This window comes from Pseudorasbora parva, chromosome 5 (genome assembly GCF_024679245.1).
Source record: "Pseudorasbora parva isolate DD20220531a chromosome 5, ASM2467924v1, whole genome shotgun sequence".
Classification (NCBI taxonomy): Eukaryota; Metazoa; Chordata; class Actinopteri; order Cypriniformes; family Gobionidae; genus Pseudorasbora; species Pseudorasbora parva.
The window spans coordinates 37,149,583-37,165,921 of NC_090176.1; the positions used below are offsets into that span (position 1 = coordinate 37,149,583).

At 38.1% G+C, this 16,339-nt stretch overlaps 1 long non-coding RNA gene across 3 annotated transcripts in view; it reads right to left on the reverse strand.

Annotated features, from left to right (window-relative positions):
• The window catches only part of LOC137076135 (uncharacterized), a 180,370-nt gene that overhangs the window by 135,306 nt on the left and 28,725 nt on the right, over positions 1-16,339 (reverse strand). For 2 of the 3 annotated variants that reach the window (XR_010905207.1, XR_010905209.1), the window contains exon 3: positions 1,174-1,207. The exons of the other annotated variant lie outside the window; for it this stretch is intronic. This is a non-coding gene — a long non-coding RNA (uncharacterized lncRNA). The remainder of the gene's footprint in view (positions 1-1,173; positions 1,208-16,339) is intronic. 3 annotated transcript variants of the gene reach the window in all.

Sequence of the window (16,339 nt, forward strand, 5' to 3'; positions counted from 1 at the left end):
TGTCATGTGGCATCAGCTTGTCATATTAGTGCTGATCGTTCCCTGAACCTAATCTACTTTAAACAATTTCATTGGATGGTGGTCTATAAATCATTTCATAATGGGCCTGACATACCCAGGCTTAGGTAAGTAAACAAATCAGGTTTGTTTTATGTTAGGCAGCAATGAACTTGGCTTATCAACTTCATATTGATTTACGCACACCGCAAGGTCAAAATTTCTCTAGACCCTCATTAATGTAAGTAGAGATCAGCACTTAACAATTTAAATATTTTCAAATGCACGAAATCCAATCTTATCAAATGGCACGTCTTCCTCTCAACCTGCTTTTGGAAGAGAGAGGAAAAAAAGAGATTTTACAAAATAAGCTGCACAATCTTGGTAACTTGGAAAATGTGCACCCACACCGAAAAGCTACATCGAACTCGCAATAAAAAACTAATTTTCAGGCGCTTAATTTAAATCTAATAATGTTTGGTTTTATATCTACTCTATAAAATGCTGTAATGCAACTTCAGTTGCTCTTTGAATGTGTTTGGGGTTTCGTTTTCATATAAAAGTGAGTAAACATCAAATCTTTTTTAAATCGTTTCTCACTTGCCAGACCAGAAGAAAACTTGTTTTGTTTTGCTGTACAAACACATGCGAAACACATGCGTATTCATTCATTCCTTGAGATTTGCGAGAAGGCCAGGCTTACGCATAAAAAGCCAAATATCATTAAACTCATTTAGATAATTTCACCTTAAATCGTTAAAGATTCATCATGGCGTTGGGGTTATTTACTCTATTAAATGTGAACGAAGGAAATAGCTTTAACAGGAAGAGGGGGAAAATGTTCCAAAGAAGACTTTTATCAATGGCTAGTATTATTTACATGAGGAAATTGAGTGAAATTATGGCCACTGGGAGATATATCTATCTCTACATGGAAGTATGGCAGGCCAAATAATAAAGTCCAGCTCAAATGGATCCAACACTGAGAAGCATTACAAAAACAGTTCCATCATCACTCATAGACATCACACATCATATTTTTGTCAGTGACTGCAGGCCAGATCTTTAGTGTGCCATTACGGAGTTGCTGTACAGTACATTGCACTTTAGCTGTTGTACAGACGTGTTCAAATCCCATTGTTATTGCAATAATAATAAGGCAACTTCTATACTTACATTGGCCGGTTTGTGCTTGTCCAGTGCTTTGCCTCTGCAAAACAACACAAGAATCAAGAAAATGTGTCAGAGCTCGAAGATGTTAACTGGTTCAGTGTAGTGTCAGGGATCTTTTCACACCAATATGTCTACCTAATACAAGCAATTTCCTGGAGCTTTGAGCCTGGAGGCGGGATTTGGCTTTAGTCAGCTGCAGTTTTGAATGAATTTTACGTTTGCCAATAAAGGACAAATTAAAAAGACCTCAGCCAGCAGGTAAGCCGTGTGTTTGAGAAGTGGCCTTACTCATTCAGGGACTCTTAACCTTAAAATCCCACCCTGATATCATATACAACCCCATGCACATGTCTATACGCATGTAGAACACACCAAAAAACATATGTAATAAATTACGCATGCTGTGTGTGTTTTTGGTGTGTGCATCATGTCTCCATTTGTATGTAAATCAGACCCAAACATGCACCTAAAACTATCCTAACTATCACAATCTTTCTATTGTAGCACCGTAATTATAGACACCTGATTTAAAGGGATAATTCAACTATTTCAACTAAATGAAAATGCTGTCTTGATTTACTCACCAAGTTGCTTCCAACCTTAGTAAATTTTGACTTGTATGGACAAAAAACAAAAAGATTTTCTTTTAAAAAAATATCTTCTTTTGTGTCATGCAGAAGAAAAAAAGTCAAACAGGTTTCAAATGACAAGTTGACGTATGATGACAGAATTTTTAATTTAGGGTGAACTATTCCTTTAACTCTTTAAAATGCTGCAAGTGCAATTAATTAAATAATGCATGAGCCATATCCCTGGCAATAATGCCTTTCTTTAATTAATCTTAATTTGGTAAACTACTACTGCTGTGATAAATAGAAAATAAAAAAAATAATAATAAAAAAGTGTATTGTGCCAGTTAGAAACACTTAAGTTTGCATTTTTCAGAATTATAAATTGCTTACAAATCAGACATGTATGCACTAAGAACGACAGTGAATTAATTTAAGTGCCATTTCATCACATTCAGTGCCTGGTAATGATGGATTTGCGCCAAAATACTACAAGTTAAAGTGTCACAATAGTGTATTTGCCCCAGAAAGATCAACATTACTGGTCTATATTGCGACATCATTATAAACAACATGGATTGTGCTTTTAAAACAAGTTATTTTGAACCGGGATAATCAGTAATGCAGAAATTGTGCTCTTGTGCCACACAGCTCCAAATGAAATGACAATAATTTGTGGCTGTTCTGTTCCATGAAAGGAGAAAAACAGGTGGCACAGTAAAAAAAATAAGAATGTCAAACCCTTTTTTCTATTTTTCATGAAAAAACAACAACTTGTGTTCTTGGCGCCTTGTTCACACCCAAATCACTGCTGGCGTGCAGAGGGTAATCTCCTCAATTATAGTGCCTGTTGTGCTGCGTCTGGTAGGCCCCCTTTAATTTTTTCCTGAACGTGTTTGCTGTTGACAATACGAGGTAAACAACGATGGCGAGGATGAGGGGAGTCTCAGGAGGCAAGGGGGAAAGCCACATCCGAGAGGATACGCATAGATACTCCAGCAAACCACTGCCTTTATGCCTCTAACTGACAGCAATTACTGAACCGCTCTGATAACTAAGAACAGGAATAAACCAGGCCAAGACACTCCAAACAGCAACTGTTTACATTTCACCTCTTCTTCAGAGCCACATCAGTCAAATCACAAGCGTTTCAGATAGGTGTTTACCGATCATCTTGCCACAAAACCACATTAGATATCAGTGAGGCGTTTAAAAATGCTGCTACCTGACTGCGGACTGACGTGCGGTGACTTTACTGTCAGCGGAAAATCATACAAGGGAGAGAAAATGAAGTCATTTTTTTTAGTTGCTACAATGAAGCGTTATTTCAGAAATGGAATATTTCCTGTCATGCATTTTACTAAGGCCAAAAGTTTTATGTTATGGGAGGAAGGAGCCCCGTTGTCAAGGAAGGTCTCATTCACACCACATTTCATATTTTTGTTAAGAAAATTTAATCAATTTATCTTTGACTTAAAACAGAAATAAAAAATATATAAAAATAAATAAATAATGAAAGGCAGTACTGTAACGGTATAATTTTATTTTAACACCCCCCAAAAAAATGTTCGGGGAGGTGGGATGGAGGCGGCCTGGGGGGGGGGGGGGGGGGGGGGGTGATTTCACCATCGAAAAGTTAATGTGAAAAACAGAAAAGAACCGCGGATCAGTGGCAAAAAACATCTCTACACATTGAGGGCCCTATTTTAACGATCTGAGCACATGGTATGAAGTGCATGGCCAGGGGTTTCCGAACCCACTTTTGCTCATTTATTGATGAAAAAACTGTTGCCGCACCAAAAGGGTTGTGGTCCAAAAGGGTTATAACAAGTCTCTTACATCCTGTTTTTGGTTCGGTTTGGTTTGGTTTGTTTGGTCCGGAGCAAAAAACAAAAACAAAACATATAGTCCAGGTCCGCTTAGCGTTCACACTGGCATTTTTAACAGCGAACCTAAAGTTACCGAACCAAAAGCAAAGGGATACGGTCACAACCTGATTGGTCGACTTTTATGACGTACATTTTGCGATGGAGCATGCTTACCGAACATTCAAAACAATGCTGTGTGCTGGATTAAACGCGATAATTTTATGCATGTACATTTGACATTATTTTTACAAGCTGAGAACTCACGAAGAGCTCATCAAATGTTTGAAACATTCAAAACAGCACCAGGGTTTCCTCCGTTGTATGCTGAAACGAAGATCTGCAAAAGAGACGGATGCTTCGTCTGTACCGACTAATAGGCAACACAGGTCCTTTGATGAGAAGAGGTATGCTTTTTGTGCGTTTTTTCTAGCATTTTTGAAACATGCTCGTCGGACTAAATATGAATGAGGCACTTTACCTCCTCGTTGCTCCACGTTTGCCCTCAACTTATTTTGGATACACCAATCGTTCCACGTCGTCAAATCTGCTGACTTGTAGCAATGCATCTTGTGACATTATGTCCTGTTTTTGGTTCGTTTACATGCCTTTGGTCCCTGTTGCATTCATATATCAATCGAACCGCACCAGAGTTCGTTTGGAAGTGGACCGAGAACCATCATTTTAGGGTGCTTTCACACCTGACTCATTTAGTTCAGTTGAATCGTTCTCAAGTTCATTTCCCTCTTTTGTGCGGTTCGTTTGGTCAGGTGTGAAAGCAGCAATCACACTCGGTTGGGCACCAAAAGCAGACCAAAAAAGTGTACCAAGACCTCCGTGAAGAAGTGGTCTTGGTACGCTTTCAAATAAACTCTGAAGCAGTTTGTTTGTGGTGAGAATGTGATCCGACCTCGAACAGAACCAACTGCAAAAGTACAGATCATTTTCGGACTAAACCAGCTGCCGTAGTCAGCTGCGCTGACATTATGTGCATCACATTATTACCTGATAAATCATTAGCAATATTTTCGAAGATAAGCATGTCAGAGTTAAGAATAATGAATGCACGCCTGATAATGCACACTGACGAGTGATGCGCGCTCGCCATTTGCAGTGCATTAGAATGTTGCTTTCAAGTCGCATCCACGCTTCATTAGGTATACATTCAGGTCTTGTTTGCATACTGTGGTAAATACATAGCCTAGAAATCTATACGCACCCTAGCGGCAGCAAATCTAATCTGCCCGCGAGTGTCGTCTAGCAACTCTCAATACCCTTCTGAGCTGTAATCACCTAACTCTTGCCGGGCCAATCACATCGTGTATAGAGTCGGTGGGCAGGGCCATAATGACGACGGCCGAGTTGCATTTGCGTGCTTCTAGTAAACACAGAAACTGGCGAACGGCGGTCTTAAGGAAGAGTTAAGCTTTTCTCTGAGAAAAGAACAGCACTGAAGTCATTCGGAGTTTTGCCGACAGGATACGGCGAATGTTTAATCTATCAACAAGCTCTGCTTCACCTTCGTTGCTCTGGTTGGTGTAGCGCTATCCTATCGCGTGCAGAGAGAGTTTGAAAGACAACCGTTTATCCCGCCCCTCAGATTGAGCTCTGTCAATAGTGAGTTTCCAGACCAAACATCTTGATGTGGGTCTGGCTTGTCAGGCTAGTAAATACACACTATGTAGTAGATTATGGCCAGAGACAAAACCATCGTCTCTCCATAGGTGTGTAGTTTGCTGGCTTTTCCTCTTCTGTAAGAATTTTCCCACACGTAAATTCTGACCAATCGAAAAGCAGTTTAGGAAATACGCCATGGCCAATGAGTGATGTGGATGTTATCACATGCCTGCATTTTGGTTCGTTTCAACTGGTTCGGACCAAAGCAATCAGTTTGGTGTTAAAAGGAACCAAAAAAGCGGGGGGAAAAAATGCAACAATGTACAGCTGTTTACCCTTGGTTCAGACCAAATGAACCGAACTAGAGATGTGAAAGCACCCTTAGCGGCCCCAATCCGCTTGTTTGGTACACACCAGGGTTCGGATGGCAGTGCTCAGATAGGTTTAAATGAACCTCACTAACCAAGCAATCGCAACAGGGTTCAATTTAATCGAACCAAACATGACAAGTGTGAACGCACCCTTAATGAGTCATGGTGTGTTTTGGGCATAACATGCAATAAACCAATCAGTTTCTCAACCATGGATTCGCTATTTACATGGTGGAATTTAGGAGCGGAAAGACTGAACGCTTCTCCAGAAAGGAATGCTTTTATTTGTAATACTTAAAAATGTTTGTGTGGTGCTGCGCAACCCTCTGTGTGTATGCATGCTGTGCTAACACCTATAGGTGTATATTACGGATGCACCCTTAAATTGACATGAAAATGATTACTGCGCTGACCTGAAACTAGTAAAAATAAAACTTTGCATTGCACTGGGTGTATGATAGGGCACTTAATCTTAAATGCAATGCAACTTCTTTTGTTTTTTAAATTGGCAAAATGTAAATAATGAGTCAAAACATCATCATTCATTCTTCTAAAGTGTTTTCATCTTACCCTGATAAGTGTTTATTTTAGCTGGATGGTATTCACATGAAATTGCATACTTGCGTCACTCACCCATGCATGTCTGTCATATCCGTAATAGGGCTGCAAGATTAATCGAAAATAATTTGGCAAAGGCTGCGATTTGTTTATGTGAAGCTTGTCAGTGCAGCACAGCTCTGTGATCAGTAGTAAACGCTGCTCAATTTGATAGCCAAAGTCCGTTCTTATGCAGAAAATCCAAACATGCCCAGCAAAAGTACCACAACACACGTCATTCCAGGAAATCCCTATGTGCATCATGATCATACTGTAGCTGATTGAAACACTTCAATTAAACATGACTAACAAATACATGACTACGCCAATATATGGTTTATCAGAGTTCTTTAAGCCTTCTCGGGTATTTTTATACTTCAATGCTAATCTAAATAGCCTGTATCACTGTATAGAATACCAATAAATAATGTTGTGTGACTTAATCTAGTGTAAGAAGCCACATCATCTCACAGAAGGATGCTCAACTATCGTTATAAAGAGAGTTTGCAGTAAAAACGTGTTATTAAAAGTTGTCTTTTGTTCATAAATGCTTCTCATGTTTGGAAAGATGTTTGACACGTGTTGCTTTTTTCAAATGCATTTTATAAGTGACTCAAAAATTAGCAGTGCTTTTAGATGCAGCAGCATTTACTACTTATCACAGAGCCGTGCTTCACTGACAAGCTGCACATAAAAAAATGAAATGCAGGTTTTGCGAAGTGTGATTTCTGATTAATTGCAATTAACCGTGCAGCCATGTATGGTGTTAGAGTAGCATTGGTTAGTTGTCACAGTGAGTGAGAAATGCTGACATGGAACAGCACACACTAAATCTGTGAAATCACCCATGTAATTAAAAAAAGACAACAAAAAGAAATCTTCCCTTCCCTGAGAATCAGCTAACAACAAAAAAAATTGTGAAAGAGGTCATAAAACAAGCATCAACATTGGCTTTTCAGAGAATTGAGGGATTTGAAAAAGCATGTAATAAAGTGGCATCTTTATTACTCATCGGGTGAGTATGGCATTTTATTTGAATAGATAAATTGTCATATGTAGCTCTCTAACAGAGTTCACTGTAAAGCATAATCTAATGTGAAGGTTCATTTCATTATGGTTGTTGTAGCACTGTGCAGGAATTTGAGTTTGAGATCATTTCCATCTAAACTGGTTATATCTCTTAAGCTCTTGAATTTTTATGAGCAGCCAAAGCCAAAGAACGGCCAAACCAAACGAACGCAAAATGTTCTTCTGCAAAATGTATGCAGTTTTATTTTATTTTATTGGGACTGAATAAGTTAACCACATAAAAAAGATGATAAACCGTGACTAAATATATTAATGGACTGACAGGCAATTTTATTGATGAGAAAAAGCCAGCAGCATGCAAAAAAAAAGTGAAAAGGGCAAAATACGCCTGCTCAGTGACAGATTCATTTTAGACAACATAAAGAAATGTTAAATCAGTCAGAGGACTATTTGGTCCTCCTCCCCCCAACTCCTTTCACCCATCCCCGAAACGTCCATCTCCTGTCCCCACGTTTGGAGTGGTCAATGAGTGGATCATGAGGGGGCAATGCAATCAGAGCCTGAGCCAGATTAGTCTCTGTCTCAGGACATATCCCTCTCCCTGCAGCTGACAGGAGACATCAAACCTAACTTGTGTAGAAAGTGACTCTAATTGTCATTTCAGTGGACAAGAATCTGCTACCATTCCAGAGATGCTCTTGAAATTTAGTGAGCTACTTCATCATATGGATGGTGCCAGGCAAGGAGACCTTATTGGAAGGGACTTTTATGCTAAGATGGACTTCTTAAATTGGCAGGGCTTGTCACGCTGTACTTATCATGCATACAGGATTAGGAAAGCTTTTTAGTCTCAGGCCAAACAACATTACCTGACAGGTGGATTTTAGAAACGCTGTGAGATCTATCTTCCCTGCCTCGTCTCCTCAGTATATACACACATGATTACACCACAGAGGAAGAATGTTCTCGAAAGGCTCAATAACATTAGTGTAATATGCATTGGGTGTCATTTTAGCAAGTGAATTCACCTTTGCTTACAGAAAAGGTTTTTTAATTTTATTTGATTTTTTACAAAAGCTTATTACACTTATATAAGAATTATAAAGTGGTGTATATACAATACCATTATACATTATATCATCTCACTGCTATACTATACTCTACGCCTGCCTTTTAAATATAGGTGGTCTTCATATATACTGTATCATATATCACACCAGTAATATTACTGGATTTAAAGGGCAGGCAGCTTGGCACAAAGTATAGTCCAGCAAATGAAGTATAACCCATATGGACATACAGACATGAACTGCCAGTGCTGTGGCCCCTTCAACCATTTAGATCATCAAAATGAGAAATTTCACTTACTTTGGGGATTTTCTATCTCAACTGCCCCCCAAAGGTGAAATTTCAAGGCTTTGTCAGGATAGAGTTTAAATTCAATCGGTAAGTGCCTGTGGGACTTTAAACGGTTGTGGTTAAGGGAGAGAGAGAAAAAAATGAAGGAAAGTTAAGCTGTCCTATTGAATTGATTGAGCATTCATGAAACTAAAGCAAGTGCAGAGAAATAAATGATTTCCAGATACCTATAAGTGATGCATGTTTCAAAGAAATGCACTTTACAACCAGGTACCTCCATTGTGCCCAAATGCTAAATTTAGCGGTTATATAAACATCACTCTCATAATATATAATATATTTTCAGAATATAAAATCTCACAAGAATGCTTTTTTTTATCATGTCCACTGATTTAACACAATTTCTGTGGCATAGAAACTTCATGTATTCCATTAAAGGGAACTATGTCTGGGTTTCTGTCTGGGTTTCAAATGTTCTTAAAATGCAGAGTAATGTCTGTTCACTGTCAATCTCAGCCTAATATTGAAAGTTACTTTCCATATAACAGGCTTTCTTTTGTGGATAGTTTGACCGGTTTGTTCAAAACTCAAGAGAAAAGATTAATAAAACGTAGCAATTATGGTGCACTAGCCCAAAAAAGTGAATTATGCTCAATTCTTTACATATTAAGTCTTCCCTAGTTCCATAAAAAAAAAAAACACCACTCTCTACAACAGTGTTTCCCAACCATTGTTCTGTCATGGCACCCTTTAAATTTTTTTACAATTATGTGGCACCCCCTCGCATATGTTACACTAGAGGTGTAATGGTACAGATTGCTCACGGGTCGGTTTGTTTCAGGGTCTTAGGTTCACAGTTTCAGTACGGTTCGGTATTTGCTATGTTCAGGGAATAAAGGACTAATAAAAATAAGGAAAATAAGAACAAATAACTTGAATACAAGCAGCAGCACAAATAAATACTATCGAGCAAAGATACTAATAAAATAAACAATGCTTTTCATGCTTTTCAGGTAGGTCTAACATTAGTTTTTAGTTAGGAAAATTGAATAAATAATAAAAATGTAAAATAACTGCATATTTAACTGTTTAAATTAAAGACTAATCCGTATTAAACTTACAAAATGTATTCAATCAAGACCAGTGAGTGATTTCCTTATCTTTTGTTTGACATTAAACAGACAGCAGTAAAGGCTACTGCTCCTTTAAGAACTAATGCAAGGATAGTTGTCGTCTTTCTCGACTGTATACAGTTCTCTTAAGGCATTTACAGACTATGTCTGCTTGAACACAGTTCACAGAGAGAGACCGTTTTGCCCACGTTTTTCTTTTATTATCGCTGTTTTATTGTATCACTGAGGAGCCAGCATGTGTAACCATCGACAGAAACATACATAAAAGCATTATTTTCAAGTTACAACCCCTATTAAATATGTGCCATCACATGTGAGATGAATCGTGGTGCAAGTGTGTTACCGGCACCTTTTACACAGCACCTCTGCTCACGTCAGATGGCACCCCAGTTGAGACACGCTGCTCTACAAGGCCATTAAGCACTTTGACATAAGCCACCAAAACATGTACAGCACCGACAACAAACAAGCTAATTTTTGGCAGACACTGAAACTTACATAAGGCTAAAAACTCCTCTGATTCACTTTTTAATCATTCACAATTAGTTTCGTTCTAATAAGATCCACAATTAAGGTCCCCCTCTGCATAATTCATGCCACCATGGCACTGGTGTCAGAAATCAAATGCAACAAATTAAAAATAACAAGTTGGAGATGGTGTGATTCAATTAAAAGGCAAGGAAACATTGGGTCCTGCATAATTGAGGGGTAGCATGGCAAGGCACATGTCAAGCTTGTCAGCTTTAGTGGCACTATTGGATTTGGCCTGCCACCGCCACTTAAATCAGTGCCGTAAAAATTGCAGCGTACATTGATTTCTTATTTTTATTTGTAGGAGTATATGATGATAGGGAAGACCAAAATAACAATTGGGTTTGGGGCGGTTGGTGGAGCCAACGGGACTCCCTGAGGTTCATCCGTAAGCGCTCACATAAATTAAAACAAATCCGACTTATATTGATGACTTGTATTGATTCAGAACTATTATGTGTATTGCTATTTAAATGCCCCTTTTCCGTCTGACATCCACAAGGGGAAATTTCCCCTTTGTGGTCTGCTTTGCGCAACAGCAAACCTTGGCTGCTTTGACTTTCATGAAAGATCCAGAGAAAATCCTCTCATGTATTAATGATGGAGATGGGGGAGTTATGATCCTACGGCACGCTCGTAATGGGCGTTATTAAAATAGATTCAAACGCTCTTGTCTGTGGTAGCGGTGGAGCTTTCCTTCGCGTTTCTGTCCCACGGTGGAGTTCATCAACGCAAAGCTTGCCAGCTGGAGGAGGGAAAGTTTTGAAGTGCTGCAGCTGCGAGTACGAGCTGGATATAAATTTGAGGTCATGAGCCATCCAGGGGTGACAGCAACGGTCACATCTGGATTTTTCACATGACGCTTGAGGAACGGAAGACTGAACGAAAGTGAAATGTATTGTTTGCCAACACAAGGGTTTGCAGTCCAGAGGTCCATTATAGTAATCATCAAGATGACTAATATTATTATTCAATTAGTATCATCTTCGCTTTCCACAGGCTTTGTTGTGTTTGACAAAAGGGCAAGATCTGCCTTACATATGTGCGCACAATATGCATAAAGCATCAGGCCTGCAATGGATTCAAAATATGCAATCCCCCATGTGTTCCTGAATGGTTAAACATATGCATATGTATGCGCTTAATTATAGGGATGCATGAACTTCTCTCCAATAATAATAATAAGCCAAAAATGATCATCATGGTAAGGCCAATGACTGATAAATTGTTGATATTGAAATGATAAACTATTTTGATATTTTAAAAAAGGTAAAAAATTACCGTTGGGGAATTTAATCATCAGCATGATAATGCATGCAAAATTTATATTAATTTCGAGATTTGCAAAATCTTACATTTAACAGGAATTAGTGATTGTTAGATGAAGTTAAAAGCATAACATTGTGATATCCAAAACATGAAATAATAATAAAAACTTGCAGTATGAATATGACACACAATGTTCACCAATGTCAGAAAAGCCATGTCTGCATATTTTATGGACTGGTAAATTACACCGCAACATTACATCCTTAGACACTAAAAACAAAATAATTTAACAACACACCGACTAAACAGAGGTTGTATGCTGCTTGACTACACATGCACTTCACTGCCTGCACATACAATTGGCACACATGCGGTTTACAATGCGAGACTGCCAAAGTCAATAGGAGAAAGTGACCCCTAGAGGGCGAGTGTTTCTCTTGGGCTGATTTCAACCAACCTTGTTTATCCTCTATTGTTGGAAAGTCTTTCTCTCCTTTTTGTCTTCAGATGTTCAGTCAACAAGGCTTTAAAAATGAATAAGTATGCATAAAGATGAAGAGATCTCTGGCATTTGAGGCCCCTGTTGTGTGACTGCACTTTTGTAAAGATTACATTTAATTAGCTAATTAGCATGACAGTTCTTAGCGGAACAAGGCACTCACAATATGCTAACATTTGCTAGCTGTCATGACAGTAGCGTTCACTTTTTCATCTTGCAGTTCATTGTTTTGCATGTTTGCCAATTTTCCCTGACTTCACAACAGAACAAAAACAATTTCAAAGCAAATGTTTTAGGGTTTGTTTTTATTTGCTTTACTTTGTAATTTTTAACTTAACTTATAATACAACATACATTAAACAATAACTATTTCTTTAAAGCATATACAGTGAGTTAAATAAGTATTTGAACACCCTGCTATTTTGCAAGTTCTCCCACTTGGAAATAATGGAAGGGTCTGAAATTGTCATCGTAGGTGCATGTCCACTGTGAGAGACATAATCTAAAATACAAAAAAAAATTAAAAAAACAGAAATCACAATATGTGATTTTTTAACTATTTATTTGTATGATACAGCTGCAAACAAGTATTTGAACACCTGTCTATCAGCTAGAATTCTGACCATCAAAGACCCGTTAGTCCGCTTTTAAAATCTAATTTTTTTTTAAAAATGAACTCCATTTATTATCCTAAATTAGATGCACCTGTTTGAGGTCGTTAGCTGCATGAAAACACCTGTCCACCCCATACAATCAGTAAGAATCCAACTACTAACATGGCCAAGACCAAAGAGCTGTCCAAAGACACTAGACAAAATTGTACACCTCCACAAGGCTGGAAAGGGAAATTTCCAAGCAGCTTGGTGAAAAAAGGTCCACTGTTGGAGTAATCATTAGAAAATGGAAGAAGCTCAACATGACTGTCAAACTCCCTTAGAACTGGGGCTCCATGCAAGATCTCACCTCGTGGGGTCTCAATGATCCATCCCAAGAACACCATCCTTACTGTGAAGCATGGGGGTGGTAGCATCATGCTTTGGGGGTGTTTTTCTGCCCATGTGACAGGGCAACTGCACTGTATTAAGGAGAGGATGACCGGGGCCATGTATTGCGAGATTTTGGGGAACAACCTCTTTCCCTCAGTTAGAGCATTGAAGATGGGTTGAGGCTGGGTCTTCCAACATGACAATGACTTGAAACACACAGCCAGGATAACCAAGGAGTGGCTTTGTAAGAAGCATATCAAGTTTCTGGTGTTGCCTAGCCAGTTTTCAGACCTAAACCCAATAGAGAATCTTTGGAGGGAGCTCAAACTCTGTGTTTCTCAGCGACAGGTCAGAAACCTGACTGAACTAAAGAAGATCTGTGTGGAGGAGTGGGCCAAAATCCCTCCTGCAGTGTGTGCAAACCTGGTGAAAAACTACAGGAAACATTTGACCTCTGTAATTGCAAACAAAGGCTACTGTACCAAATATTAACATTGATACTTATACTTATAATACTTAATTATATGAATTATACGAATACTTATTTGCAGCTATATCATACAAATAAATAGTTTTAAAAATTCTGGATTTTTAAAAAAAAAGATTATGTCTCTCACAGTGGACATGCACCTAAGATGACAATTTCAGTCCCCTCCATGATTTCCAAGTGGGAGAACTTGGTGTTCATTTTGTGAACTTTAAGATTGAGATTTTTTTTATATTATTATTAATTTTAATTTAGCAGGGAAATATTTATTGGTTATTGTCAGATCACAGAACAAATATTTTTACATTGTATCAGTAAAAGGTGTGAGGGGGGAAAAGAGCAATATTTCACATGCTATATTGCTTATGAAACACTTGTGAAGCAATCACAGATTTGAATAACATCTGGGCGACAGAATAAGTTCTCTTATAAAAGACAGAAACAGTCATTCTTCCTAAATTAGGAACTGCAGAGTTTATTACATTTTACAGCTAAAGGAAGATTATGAAATAAACTGAAAACTGATTTCATAAGGTCTTGTTAAGAAAGGCTGATGCGAGACTGACAGGATTCCCTATCATTTAAGTCTTTCTGCTATGAAGAGAAGATGAAGCAAAGTCGCATAAATGTATACAGATCTGAACATCTTTACCCTGTCCTGCTCTGACATGAATTTTATGAGACAAATATTTGCGGTGAATACTGATGACTTCGTATGGTTGTCAGACCATGGAGTCCTTCAAACTTCGTTTGGTTTGCAAACTGAATTACGGGTTTGATTCAAAATTACAAGCAGTGGCAGAAGGAAGCCGAAAAAAAAATTAAATTACAGAAAAAATATGATAGATTTTTAGATTTTTATACAAGTCCAAAACAAGTCTGGAAATATGGGGGGGTCGTCAGTGTTTTATGTTTGATCTAGATGATGCAATAACTGTCCAAGCCATCGTCCTTGATTCAAGTACTTCACTCTGCACCTCACAGGAACTGTATACTTACAAGTTCACTGCGTGCGAATTAGCGAAAACCGTCCCAGCAAAAAGTGTTTGTAAACGATCAAACGGAGCCACACTTTGCTTTTCGCTGTCAGTAATTCCTAACTGACTAATTACAAACGACTGAGCTGCAATAGCTCCCTGAAGCGTCGTTCCCGTTTCTTCTGCGAGTGGCTAATTGTAGCCAGACACAGTAACCTTGAAGTGGCCTGTGTCCTTGCAGTAACCCTTGGCCCTCTCTCCTTTTTGTTGCTTTCCCGCGCCATATGGGATATTTTTTTTCAAGCTGATTGCTCGAATCTGATTAAGGAAAGCTATGTAGCTGCCATTTATTGGTATTCTTGTGAACTAGCAAACAGCTGCCTTGCAAAGGTTCCCATTTAGGACATTTTCTGCCTGTTCTAATTCCAGCACGTCCATTAGCCTCACTCAGATAACAGCGATCGGGCACGGCGTGCCAGGGTTAGCCTCTAAATCAAAACCACTGGCGCTGGGACAACTCTTTCTTGGAGGGTCCAAAAAACGCCACGGTCACTTAACTGCAGAGTGGCACTTAAAACGGTTGGGAACTTAAAGAGAAAAAGCATCAGTGTGGCGGAACACACCGAAGCAAACTTTCATGAGATAAGCGTTGCTATTTTTTCCTCGTTACACATTAATACCGTTAGTTAAGTTCTGCAATAGCTGGAGTTGGCCCGAGGTGCTCTTCACAAGTGGGGAATTAAAGCATTTAGCCATCTCTAGACACTTAGCGCCAAGTGGGATAAATGAGCCTTATGGCCCGCCTGTTATCTAATCTCCTTTGCATTTCCTTTCAAGATCATGAAAGCGGAATCTAATCGTGGCCTGATTGTGTTTGTTTGCAGAAATTCTCATTTTGGCCCCACGTTCTGCCAGTGACCTGGCTGGTCAGCGAGATTGCTCCCAGCGCTTGTGGAAAGGCAGGCGCTGGAGCTGAAAGCAATGCCTCAAATTAAGACGAATAAATAAGAATGCGAATATAGAGCAGTCCCGACAAAACAATGCCTCAGTCCAGGGCTGCACTCGCTGTGTGCTGTAAAAATAACAAGACCAAGACAGGATGAGAGTTTCCTCATTTACACAGATACATTCAGATTTTAACTGCACAGGCCTACATGCCACAAAAAATTAATGAATGAGTAATTAGCAAACTCAATATGCGCAATTCATACTTTTCATTATTCAATAAAACAAGATCAAGAGACACAAGGAGGAAAAAAAAATACATATTTAAATTTTTATGGGTAAAATATCTGAAAGCTTACTGCTCAGCACCCAACATTTACAAATAGTATGGGATTTTAAACATGGAAATGATTTTAAAAACACTATAGAAATATAGAATAATAATTTTGTAATAATGGAATAATGTAAAAATGATTTTATTTAGCATTTTTCTCATTTGTCCATTACAAATATTTGAATATTATAACATTACTTCAAAATTAATTAAAAATTAATTTGTAAAATAAACAAAAGCCTTCGATTCTATTAACAACATAGAAATAGTGCAGATTTATATTTAATATTTTCTTGTTCTTTTTTCATAATTAAGTTATTTTTGTATGTATTAAATGCATTTAAAAATAAAACATTAAGAATTAATGTTAATAATTACTATGCAAAATTGAATAATTTCTGCCGAGTAAAAAAAATACAAAAATGGTCTTGTAAATGTAACTTTTGTGGGGGGAAAACAGAATCTGGCATTTAAAGTGTTAATTTAGTACTAAAGTGTTTGAAATAATATCAAACGGCACTTTGAGAATGCTTCAACTGAAAACAGAGACAAAGTTCTGATATATAAATTATTTAAAATTTTTACTAAATATTTAATAGAT